Consider the following 13,702-nt stretch of genomic DNA (forward strand, 5'->3'; position numbering starts at 1 on the left):
TGGAGTAGGAATTAAAATCCATGGAGATGAAATAAAGACATTGAGGTTCGCCGATGACATTGTAATTCTGTCAGAGACAGCAAAGGACATGGAAAAGCAACTGAACGGAATGGAGAGGGCCTTGAAAGGAAGATGTAAGATAAACATCTACAAAAGCAAAACTAGAATTATGGAATGTAGTCGAATTAAATCAGGTGATGCTGCGGGAATTAGATTAGGAAAAAAAATGGTTCAAATGGCTCTGAGCACTATGGGACTCAACTGCTGAGGTCATTAGTCCCCTAGAACTTAGAACTAGTTAAACTTAACTAACCTAAGGACATCACAAACATCCATGCCCGAGGCAGGATTCGAACCTGCGACCGTAGCGGTCTTGCGGTTCCAGGCTGCAGCGCCTTTAACCGCACGGCCACTTCGGCCGGCTAATTAGATTAGGAAATGAGACGCTTAAAGTAGTAAATGGGTTTTGCTATTTGGGGAACAAAATAACTAATGGTGGTCGAAGTAGGGAGGATATAATATGTAGACTGGCAATAGCAAGGAAAGCATTTCAGAAGAAGAGAAATTTGTTAACATCGAGTATAGATTTAGGAAGTCGTTTCTGGAAGTATTTGTATGGAGTGTAGCCCTGTATGGAAATGAAACATGGACGGTAAATAGTTTAGACAAGAAGAGAATAGAAGCTTTCGTAATGTGGTGCTACAGAAGAATGCTGAAGATTAGATGGGTAGATAACATAACTAATGAGGAGCTATTGAATAGAATTGAGGAAAAGAGGAGTTTGTGGCACAACTTGATTAGAAGAGGGGATCGGTTGGTAGGACATGTTCTGAGGCATCAAGGGATCACCAATTTAGTACTGGAGGGCAGCGTGGAGGGTAAAAATCGTAGAGGGAGACGAAGAGATGAATACACTAAGCAGATTCAGAAGGATGTAGGTTGCAGGAGATGCAGGGAGATGAAGAAGCTTGCACAGGATAGAGTAGCATGGAGAGCTGCATCAAACCAGTCTCTGGACTGAAGACCACAACAACAACATGGCGGCACGGGGGGAATTAACAGACTGAACACAGAATTGTAGTTGGAGCTAAATGCATGGGACATTCCATTTCGGAAATCGTTAGGGAGTTCCATATTCCGAGATCCACACTGTCAAGATTGTGTGGAGAATACCAAATTTCAGGCATTACCTCGCACCACGGACAACACAGTGGCCAACGGCATTCACTTAACGACTGAGAGCAGCGACGTTTGCGAAGTGTTGTCAGTGTTAACAGACATGCAACATTGCGGGAAATCAATGTAGGACGTACGACGGACGTATCCGTTAGAACAGCGCGGCGAAATCTGGCCTTAATGGACTACGATAGCAGACGACCGACGCGAATGCATTTGCTAACAGCACGAAATCGCCTGTAGCTCCTCTCATTGGCTGTTGACCATACCGGTTGGACTCGACTGGAAAACCGTGGCCTGGCCAGATGAGTACCGATTTCAGTTGGTAAGAGCCGATGGTAGGGTTCAAGTTTGGCGCAGACCCCACGAAGCAATGGACCTAAGTTATCGGCAGGCACTGTGCAATCTGGTAGTGGGTCCATAACGGTGTGGGCTGTGTTTACATGGAATGCACTGGGTTTTTATTTATTCGTATGGCTAGGGCCCCGAGTCGCGCAGACAGTTCGCCGAGTGCCGGTCTTTCAAGTTGACGCCACCACGGCGACCTGCAGTCGATGGGTATGATAGAATGATGATGAGGACAGCACAACACCCAGTCGCTGGGCGGAGAAAATTCCCCGACCCAGCCGGGAATCGAGCCCCGGCCCAGAGGTGTGACCATCCCTCACGCTGACCATTCAGCTACCGACATTGGGTACTCTAGTCCAATTGAACTGATCATGAGCTGGAAATGTTTGTGTTCGGCCACATGGAGTCCATCTGCAGTTCCCAAACGACGATGAAAGGCATAATCAGGATTGAAGCAGCTGTGTTCCCGGTTTTCTGTCAGTTTCTTTTAGGGAGGGGCGTTTCTGTCATTTTTGTGCTTCAACAAGAGCATTTTTTCCGCTGTTCATAATACAACCCGTTGAATTAAATACCAATATCAATTACGTCCATTTGCAGTAGAAGTTTGGAACATATACTGTGTTCGAAAGTCGTGAATTACCTTGAAGGAAACCATTTACTGACAAATAGTCAGCACGGATTCAGAAAATGTCGTTCTTGTGAAACACTTCTTCATTCTTGCCGGCCGCTGTGGCCGAGCGGTTCTAGGAGCTTCTGTCCGGAACCGCACTGCTGCTGCGGTCGCAGGGTCGAATCCTGCCTCGGGCATGGATGTGTGCGATGTCCTTAGGTTAGTTAGGTTTAGGTATTTCTAAGTCTAGGGGCTGATGACCTGAGATGTTAAGTCCCATAGTGCTTACAGTCGTTTTTTTCCTTCATTCTCACGAAGAAATGCGTGCTATCGACGTCAGGGGATCTCAAAGTGACTCCATATTTCAAGATTTCGAAAGGCTATTCACACCGCTACTCACAAGGCAGCCTGTAAAAGGAAAAAGAAGGCGTATCAAAAATGGCTACATACTAGAACTCAGGTAGACAGAGAAAGTTAAAGACTTTGGAAACAGGTTGGAGACTTCGGGTCAAGCTGCTGGAAAACCATTCTGTAGTGTAATTAGCAGTCTTCGAAAGGGAGGTAAGAAGGAAATGACAAGTATTTTGGACAGGTCAGGAAAACTGCTTGTGAATCCTGTGGATTCCTTGGGCAGATGGAGGGAATATTTTGAAGAGTTGCTCAATGTAGGTGAAAATACGATCAGTAATGTTTCAGATTTCGAGGTAGAATGGGATAGGAATGATGATGGAAATAGGATCACATTTGAGGAAGTGGGGAAAATGGTCAATAGATTGCAGTGCAATAAAGCAGCTGAGGTGGATGAAATTAAGTCGGAACTCATCAAATACAGTGGAATGTCAGGTCTTAAATGGCTACACAGGATAATTGAAATGGCCTGGGAGTCGGGACAGGTTCCATCATACTGGACAAAAGCAGTAATGACACCAATCTTTAAACATGGAAACAGAAAAGATTATAACAGCTAAAGAGGTATCGCTTTAATCAGCGTTATGGGTAAAATCTTCTCATGTATTGCTGAAAGGAAAGTGCGAGTATTAGTTGAGGACCAATTGGATGAAAATCAGTGTGGGTTTAGGCCTCTTAGAGGTTGTCAGAACCAGATCTTTAGCTAACGGCAAATAATGGAGAAGTGTTATGAGTGGAACAGGGAATTGTATCTATGCTTTATAGATCTAGAAAAGGCATATGACCGGGTTCCTAGGAGGAAGTTATTGTCTGTTCTACGAGATTATGGAATAGGAGGCAAACTTTTGCAAGCAATTAAAGGTCTTTACATGGATAGTCAGGCAGCAGTTAGAGTTGACGGTAAATTGAGTTCATAATTCAGAGTAGTTTCAGGGGTAAGACAAGGCTGTAGTCTGTCTCCACTGTTCTTCATATTATACACTCCTGGAAATGGAAAAAAGAACACATTGACACCGGTGTGTCAGACCCACCATACTTGCTCCGGACACTGCGAGAGGGCTGTACAAGCAATGATCACACGCACGGCACAGCAGACACACCAGGAACCGCGGTGTTGGCCGTCGAATGGCGCTAGCTGCGCAGCATTTGTGCACCGCCGCCGTCAGTGTCAGCCAGTTTGCCGTGGCATACGGAGCTCCATCGCAGTCTTTAACACTGGTAGCATGCCGCGACAGCGTGGACGTGAACCGTATGTGCAGTTGACGGACTTTGAGCGAGGGCGTATAGTGGGCATGCGGGAGGCCAGATGGACGTACCGCCGAACTGCTCAACACGTGAGGCGCGAGGTCTCCACAGTACATCGATGTTGTCGCCAGTGGTCGGCGGAAGGTGCACGTGCCCGTCGACCTGGGACCGGACCGCAGCGACGCACGGATGCACGCCAAGACAGTTGGATCCTACGCAGTGCCGTAGGGGACCGCACCGCCACGTCCCAGCAAATTAGGGACACTGTTGCTCCTGGGGTATCGGCGAGGACCATTCGCAACCGTCTCCATGAAGCTGGGCTACGGTCCTGCACACCGTTAGGCCGTCTTCCGCTCACGCCACAACATCGTGCAGCCCGCCTCCAGTGGTGTCGCGACAGGCGTGAATGGAGGGACGAATGGAGACGTGTCGTCTTCAGCGATGAGAGTCGCTTCTGCCTTGGTGCCAACGATGGTCGTCTGCGTGTTTGGCGCCGTGCAGGTGAGCGCCACAATCAGGACTGCATACGACCGAGGCACACAGGGCCAACACCCGGCATCATGGTGTGGGGAGCGATCTCCTACACTGGCCGTACACCACTGGTGATCGTCGAGGGGACACTGAATAGTGCATGGTACATCCAAACCGTCATCGAACCCATCGTTCTACCATTCCTAGACCGGCAAGGGAACTTGCTGTTCCAACAGGACAATGCACGTCCGCATGTATCCCGTGCCACCCAACGTGCTCTAGAAGGTGTAAGTCAACTACCCTGGCCAGCAAGATCTCCGGATCTGTCCCCCATTGAGCATGTTTGGGACTGGATGAAGCGTCGTCTCACGCGGTCTGCACGTCCAGCACGAACGCTGGTCCAACTGAGGCGCCAGGTGGAAATGGCATGGCAAGCCGTTCCACAGGACTACATCCAGCATCTCTACGATCGTCTCCATGGGAGAATAGCAGCCTGCATTGCTGCGAAAGGTGGATATACACTGTACTAGTGCCGACATTGTGCATGCTCTGTTGCCTGTGTCTATGTGCCTGTGGTTCTGTCAGTGTTATCATGTGATGTATCTGACCCCAGGAATGTGTCAATAAAGCTTCCCCTTCCTGGGACAATGAATTCACGGTGTTCTTATTTCAATTTCCAGGAGTGTATATGGATCATATGTTGAAAACGATAGACTGGCTGGGTGAGATTAAGATGTGTGAACACAAAATAAGCAGTCTTGCATATGCGGAAGACTTAGCTGTGATGGCAGATTCGATTGAAAGTTTGCAAAGTAATATTTCAGAGCTAGATCAGAAATGTAAGGACTCTTGTATGAAGATTAGCATCTCCAAAACGAAAGTAATGTCAGTGGGAAAGAGATATAAACGGATTGGGTGCCAAATAGGAGGAACAAAGTTAGAACAGGTGGATAGTTTCAAGCACTTAGGATGCATATTCTCACAGGATGGCAACATAGTGAAAGAACTGGAAGCGAGGTGTAGCAAAGCAAATGCAGTGAGTACTCAGCTACGATCTACTCTCTTCTGCAAGAAGGAAGTCAGTACCAAGACTAATTTATCTGTGCACCGTTCAATCTTTCGACCAACTTTGTTGTATGGGAGCGAAAGCTGGGTGGATTCAGGTTACCTTATCAACAAGGTTGAGGTTACGGATATGAAAGTAGCTAGGATGATTGCAGGTACTAGTAGATGGGAACAATGGCAGGAGGGTGTCCACAATGAGGAAATCAGAGAAAAACTGGGAATGAACTCTATAGATGTAGCAGTCAGGGCGTACAGGCTTAGATGGTGGGGTCATGTTACACGCATGGGAGAAGCAAGGTTACCCAAGAGACTCATGGGTTCAGCAGTAGAGGGTAGGAGGAGTCGGGGCAGACCAAGGAGAAGATACCTGGATTCGGTTATGAATGATTTTGAAGTAATAGGCTTAACATCAGAAGAGGCACCAATGTTAGCACTGAATAGGGGATCATGGAGGAATTTTATAAGGGGGGCTATCCTCCAGACTGAACGCTGATAGGCATAATCAGTCGTAAATGATGATGATGATGATGATGACTCACAAGCGACCTGTAATCAAATTGCGTGCCTACGCAGTATCGTCTCAGTTGTGGGCTGAATACGTGATTTCCTGTCAGAAAGGTCACAGTTCGCACCAGCTGATGGAGAGTCATCGAATAAAACAGAAGTGAGATCTGGGGTCCCTAGAGGAAATATTATACTCGTAGATCCTAATCTATATAAACGATTTAGAAAACAATATGAGCAGATATGTTTGCAGATAATGCGGTCATTTACCTTCTAGTAAAGTCATTACACGAACAAAATGATTTAGGCAAAATATCAGTGTGGTACGAAAGGCGGCTATTGACCCCAAATAATGAATAGTATAAAGTCATCTACATAAGTACTAAAAGGAATCCGCTAGGTTTAGATTACACGATAAACCGCACAAATCTGAAGGCCGTCTATTCAACTAAATACTAAGGCATTACGATTACGACTAACTTAAAATGGACCGATCACATAGATCATGTTGTGCGGAAAGCAAACCAAAGACTGCGTTATATTGGCAGAACACGTAGAAGATGCAACAGGTCTGTTACAGCGACTGCCCACAACATGCTAATCTGCCCTCTTCAGGAATATTCTACATCTACATCCACATCTACATTTATACTCCGCAAGCCACCCAACGGTGTGTGGCGGAGGGCTGTGCGATAGGGGATCCGCAACAGACAGGATTGAGACAGGACATCGAAAAAGTTCAAATAAGGGCAGCGCGTTTTGTGTTATCGTGAAATAGTCCACAGAGCGTATCGGATATGATGCGCGAGTTCGGTTGGCAATCATTAAAACAAAGACTTTTCACGAAATTTGAATTACCATTTTCTCCTCGGAATGCGAAAACATTTGTTGACGTCCACCTACATAGGGAGAAATGCTCTTAATAATAAAATAAGTCAGAGAAGGCACGGAAAGTTTTGAGTGTTCGGTTTCCCCGCGTGTTGCGTGAGAATGGAACGGTAAAAAATGGTTCAAATGGCTCTGAGCACTATGGGACTTAACATCTGAGGTCATCAGTCCCCCAGAACTTAGAACCACTTAAACCTAACTAACCTAAGGATATCACACCCATCCATGGCCGAGGCAGGATTCGAAACTGCGACCGCGCGGTTCCAGACTGAAGCGCCTAGAACCGCTTGGCCACACCGGCCGGCTGGAACGGTTAAAAAAAATATCTTGAAGATGATTCTGTGAACCCTCTGCCAAGCACTTAATTATGATTTTCAGAGCAGTAATGTAGATGTAGATGAAGATAGAGGTAAAATTAAGTTTCACGTTTTCCGTTGCACAATTAGGCCTACTGCTGCACGTATTGTTTGCTGCCTTCGTTGCTTGGTTTGTAATAAACAGTGATAAATATGCGAGCATTTCATCGTGTATTTATTTTTGCGCTGTTTCCAGCGCCAGCTTTGCAGCGAAAGCCGACGATAGCCCGGAATAGGTGCAAACAGAGCGGGCGCTGAAATCCCGCTAATGCGCCTTTCGCCCCGGACACTGCATACGTCGCGCCTAATGCCGATTTATAGCGACGCTGGCGCCGCCCGCGACCGAGAAACGAATTACTCGATTTCGCCGTCCGCTGTTTAAACATTTGCGCGCGACTCTCCAGTTTGCGCAAGCGATCTGCGATTAGCACAGCGTGTGCATCCGCGCCCCGGAAGCAGATGGGCTCGCTCACAAGCGAGTTTCATGCTACCACGACGGACCTCCAAGAAGCAGAGATGTCGAACGTACAGAGAAGGTGTCGCGTAAAGTAAGTTCCTTTTGTCACCACACATAGCTCGAACCAACATGTTTCGCATTTGCGTAGACTCTACATAAGAAAGTGGCGCAAGGTACTTCATGCAGGAGGATCGTATTTATTTATTTATTTATTTATTGTTCCGTGGGACCAAATTAAGGAGAAGTCTCCATGGTCATGGAACGAGTCAATACATGAAATTATAACACGATATTAGAAACAGATAAAATGAAATATAAAAAAACATATTCAGGTGACAAGTCGTAAGTTTAAATGAAGAAAATCAACAATGTAGCACTGGAATTTGCTTAATTTTTTAGCTCTTCCAGGAGCTCCTCGACAGAATAGAAGGAGTGAGCCATGAGGAAACTCTTCAGTTTAGACTTAAAAGACTTTGGGCTACTGCTAAGATTTTTGAGTTCTTGTGGTAGCTTATTGAAAATGGATGCAGCAGAATACTGCACTCCTTTCTGCACAAGAATCAAGGAAGTGCATTCTACGTGCAGATTTGATTTCTGCCTGGTATTAACTGAGTGAAAGCTGCTAACTGTTGGAAATAGGCTAATATTGCTAACAACAAACGACATTAAAGAAAATATATACTGTAAGGGCAGTGTCAGAAATCCCAGATTTTTGAATAGGGGTCGACAAGAGGTTCTCGAACTTACACCACATATAGCTCGAACAGCCCGTTTTTGAGCCAAAAATACCCTTTTTGAATCAGAAGAATTACCCCAAAAAATAATACCATACGACATAAGCGTATGAAAATATGCGAAGTAGACTACTTTTCGTGTTGAAGTGTCACTTATTTCTGATACTGTTCTAATGGTAAATAAAGCAGCATTTAGCTTCTGAACAATATCCTGGACATGGGCTTTCCACAACAGCTTACTATCTATCCGAACGCCTAGGAACTTTAACTGTTCCGTCTCGCTTATAATATGCCTATTCTGTCTGATCAAAATATCGGTTCTTGTTGAATTGTGAGTTAGAAACTGTAAAAACTGAGTCTTACTGTGATTTAGCATCAAATTATTTTCCACAAGCCACGAACTTATTTCATTAACTACATTATTTGTTACTGTTTCAATATTACACACAAGATCCTTCACTATCAAGCTGGTGTCATCAGCAAACAGAAATATTTTTGAATCACCTGTAATACGAGAAGGCATATCATTTATATAAATAAGAAACAGCAGTGACCCCAGCACCGACCCTTGGGGAACGCCCCACTTAACAGTGCCCCATTGGGACTGAACATCACTACCACTCTCAATATTGCGGAGAATTGCCCTCTGCTTTCTGTTCTTAAAGCAAGAGGCGAACCTACTCCATACATACCATCGACTATTGCGCAAATTCCTGTATGGAGGACATTGAAATACTCATCGCTCGCGTTGAAAAGCACTTCAAAGAGTTGAAAACACGTAAGTCGCCTGGTCCGGATGGAATCTCAATTCTGTTTTACAGAGATTAATCTTCGGCAATGACCCCTTCCTTAGCTGGCATTTATCGAGAATCTCTCGCTCGGCGCTAAGCAAGTGAGGCAACGACGTTTCGAAGGCGGATTTACTGCAAAACTTCGTACACTCGTAGTTCTCCATGAGGACAACAGAATGTGTAAGCAGTAGTGCGTACTTCTCAAGCGTTATTGAGAAAATCGCAAGATAAGTTCGAGCGTCAAATATATACCTGTACGTGGCCATTTTTACTATGAAGCGGCGGCACCAGAGTGGTTAGCGTTCAAGGCCCATCATCACTGCATCGAGTCCCGTTCGTCTTTTTTTATTTTCAAAACAGTCATTTTCTTTACTATTTATATTACAATTGATATAATGGGGAAAATACATGTAATCGGATGAACTTTTATTAAATTTGCAATGTTATTTGTCAGTCTACTAATTTTTATTATCACAAATAATGTAATATTCATGACTATCGACTAGTAAATGACCAAACGCATAAAGTGATACTGAAAATGTATGCTTGTCCGTGATTTGAGAAATCCCTTACACCTGGAAGGAGCGCGAAACTACTAGTTACCTGTTACCTGCAAGTTTTGACCGGCACAGACGACTTTCGAAAGATGTTGAATTAATCGTCGCTTTCGACATTACAAGTTGCAGGATGGTGTTTTTCGTAAAAACATGAAAAACATAAAGTTAAGCGGCAACAGCTGCGTTGAATAAATGCTACGTTTCCGCATACGCAAGATCTTTTGACGTTTTACGTGGAAAAACAAACTTCGTTAACATTTTCAAAAACCTCTCTTTCAGATGATAATTTGGAAGCAAGCCATGCATAACGCCGTATTTCCTTAGAAATCGGCGCTGATAATTGGTTATGTAGTATCGAGTGTATTTTAATAACGCCTTTCGAGAAGCAGTTTCTCGTTCTCTTTCGAATAAATACGAACAGTTTTCAGTACCGTATCACCTCATGCGTTTGGTCGTTTACTAGTCAATAGTTATGAATATTATATTATTTGAGATAATAAAAATAAGTAGACTCCCAAATAACATTGTAATTTTAATAAAAGTTCATCCGATTACACGTATTTTCCCATTATATCAATTGTAATATAAATAGTAAAGAAAATGACTGTGTTGAAAATAAAAATAAAAAAACTGACGAACGGAACTCGATCCAGCGGCTTGAACGCCAACCACATTTTTTTTTTTTTTTTTTAATTGTTGTGTGTTGTTCGTTGAATTTGTTCAGGGCGGACGTCCGATGACACCCGTTCAGTTCGTTTGTTGATCCGTTCGCTCAGTTTTTTTTTTATTAGAAAGGGAAGTAACGCTCTGACCGAACACGCTGAGCTACCGTGCCGGCACCACTCGGCTGCAGCCGCTGCATGGTAAAAATGGCCACGCACAGATATATATTTGACGACTGAAATTATCTTGGGATTTTCTCAATAACGCTTGAGAAGTACGCGCTGCTGCTTACACATTTTGTTGTCCTCATGGAGTACTACGAGTGTATGAAGTTTATAGTAAATCCGCTTTCCAAGCGTTGTGGCCTCCCCTTGTTAGTCCCAAGCCACTGAAAAAAGTGCAGGTAATTGCCGTATACAAGAAGGGTAAATTACAGACCAATATCTCGTGCAGAATTCCTGATCGTATTCTCAGGCAGAAAACAATAAATTTTCCTGGGAAGGGAAAGCTTTTGTCTGCCGATCAGCACGGATTCAGAAGCCATTCTTCGTACGAAACTCAGCTTGCCCTTCTCTCAAATGGCATGCAGCGAACCGTGGATGAAGGGGAGCAGGCAGACTTCCCACTACTAGATTTCCGGAAGACGTTTGATACGGAGCGCCACTGCAGACTCTTAACAAAGCTACGAGCATACGGAATAGGTTCCTAGCTATGTGAGTGACTCGAAGACTTCTTAAGTAATAGAACCCACTACGTTGTCCTCGACTGTGAGTGATCATCAGAAGCGTCCAAGGGAGGTCTCAAAGGACCGCTTATGTCCTCTGTATACATAAATCATCTGACGAACAGGTTGGGCAGCAATCTGTTTCTAGATGGCGCTGTTGTGTACGGCAAAGTGTCATAGTCTAATGACTGTAGGAAGCTACAGGATAAATTGGGTAGTGTGGTGAAACTGCTAGCTTTGTCTAAATGCGGAAAGATGTAAGTCAGTTAAAATGTATAGGGAAAAGTATCCTGCAGTGTTCGAATACATTTTGTAGTGTGAAGACTGACACACTCACTTCGATGAAATATCTAGGAGTAACATTGCAAAGTAATACGGAATGGACCGAGCGTGTAAAGGCAGTAGTTTCGAAGGTGGATGGTAGGCTTCGATTTATTGGGAGAATTTTAGGAGAACGTAGCTCATTTGTCTAGGAGACTGCGTACATATCTCTAACGCAACCCATTCTTGAGGGCCGCGCGGGGTAGCCGCGCGGTCTTGGGCGCCTTGCTACGGTTCGCGCGGCTCCCTCCCCTCCCCCCCCCCCCCCCTTGGAGGTTCGAGACCTCCCTCCGGCATGGGTATGTGTGTTGTCCTTAGCGTAAGTTAGTTTAAGTTAGATTAAGTAGTGGGTACGCCTAGGGACTGATGACCTCAGCAGTTTGGTCCCACAGGAACTTACCACAAATTTCCATTCTTCAGTACTGCTAGAGTGTTTTGGGATCCTTACCGTGTCGGATTAGAGGAAGACAGCGAAACGATTCAGAGTCGTTTTGCTAGGTTGGTTACCAGCAAGTTCGGTTAACAGGCGATTATTACGGAAATACTCCGTGAACTCAAATGGAAATCACTTGAAGCCAAGAAGACGTTTAGAGAGACTGCAGAGCAAATGTACAGCGACCAACGTACATCTCATAGGAAGATCTACATCTACATCCACATGGTTACTCAGCAATTCACACTGGCAGAGGGTTCATCGAATCATTTTCATACTACTTCTGTACCATTCCACTCTCGAATGGCGCGTGAGAAGAAGGAACACCTAAATCTTTCGGTTCGAGTTCAGATTTCTCTTATTTTACTACGATGATCATTTCTCCCTATGTAGGTAGGTGTCAACAAAATATTTTCGCATTCGGTAGACAAAGTTGGTGATTGAAATTTCGTAAATAGATCTCGCCGCAAATAAAACCGCCTTTGTTTCAGTGACTGCCACACCAACTCCGGTATCATACCAGTAACACTCTCACCCTTATTGCGCGACAACACGAAACAAGCTGCCCTTCTTTGCACTTTTTAGATGTCCTCCGTCAATCCTACCTGGTAAGGATCCCACACCGCGCAGCAATATTCCAGCAGAGGAGGGAGAAGAGTAACGCAGGCTGTCTCTTTAGTGGGTTTGTCGCATCTTCTAAGTGTTCTGCCAACAAAGTGCAGTCTTTATTTCGCCTTCCTCACAATATTATCTATGTGGTCTTTCCAATTTAAGTTGCTCGTAGTTGTAATACATGTTATTGAGAGCCCTTAGATTTGTGCAATTTATCATATACCCAAAATTTATCGGATTTCTTTTAGTACCCATGTGGATGACCTCGCAATTTTCTTCGTTTAGTGCCAGTTGCCACTTTTCGCATCATACAGAAATTCTCTGTAGATCATTTTGTAATTGGAATTGATCGTATGATGATTTTACTATACGGTAAATTACAGCATCATCTGCAAACAATATAAGGGGGCTGCTCAGATTATCACCTAGATCATCTATGTAAATCAGGAACAGCAGAGGGCCTATGACACTACCTTTCGGAACGCCAGATATAAGTTCAGTTCTACTCGATGATTTAGATTACTACGAACTGTGACCTCTGAGAGGAAATCACGAATCCAGTCACACAACTGAGGCGATACTCAATATGCACGCAATTTGATTAATAGTCACTTGTGAGGAACGGTATGAAAAGACTCCTGGAAATCTAGGAATATGGAATCGATCTGAGGTCCCTTGTCGACAGCACTCATTACATCATGGAAATTCGTTGCACAAGAACGATATTTTCTGAATCCGTGTTGGTTATGTATCAACAAGTCATTTTCTTCAAGGTGATTCATAATGTTCGAGTACAGTATATGCTCCAAAACCCTACTGCAAATTGAGGTCAGTGAAATGGGTCTGTAATTCAGTGGGTTACTCCTATTTCCTTTCGTGAATATTGGCGTACCTGTGCTACTTTCCAGTCTTTAGGAACAGACCTTTCGTCAAGTGAACGGTTGTATATAATTGCTAAGAAAGAGAAAAGATAAGAGAAATCGGGGCTCGTACAGAAGCGTATAGACCAATGTTTTTCCTCACTGTACTTGCAACTGCAAATGTAAATGGAATGACTAGCATACAAGGTACCTTCGCCATGTGCTTGCGAAGTACACTACTGGCCACTAAAATTGCTACACCACGAAGATGACGTGCTACAGACGCGAAATTTAACCGACAGGAAGAAGATGCTGTGATATGCAAATGATTAGCTTTTCAGGGCATTCACACAAGGCTGGCGCCGATGGCGACACCTACAACGTGCTAACATGACGAAAGTTTCCAACCGATTTCTCATACACAAACAGCAGTTGACCGGCGTTGCCTGGTGAAACGATGTCATGCCTCGTGTAAGGAG

Source organism: Schistocerca americana, chromosome 10 (assembly GCF_021461395.2).
Source record: "Schistocerca americana isolate TAMUIC-IGC-003095 chromosome 10, iqSchAmer2.1, whole genome shotgun sequence".
In the NCBI taxonomy this organism is placed as follows: domain Eukaryota; kingdom Metazoa; phylum Arthropoda; class Insecta; order Orthoptera; family Acrididae; genus Schistocerca; species Schistocerca americana.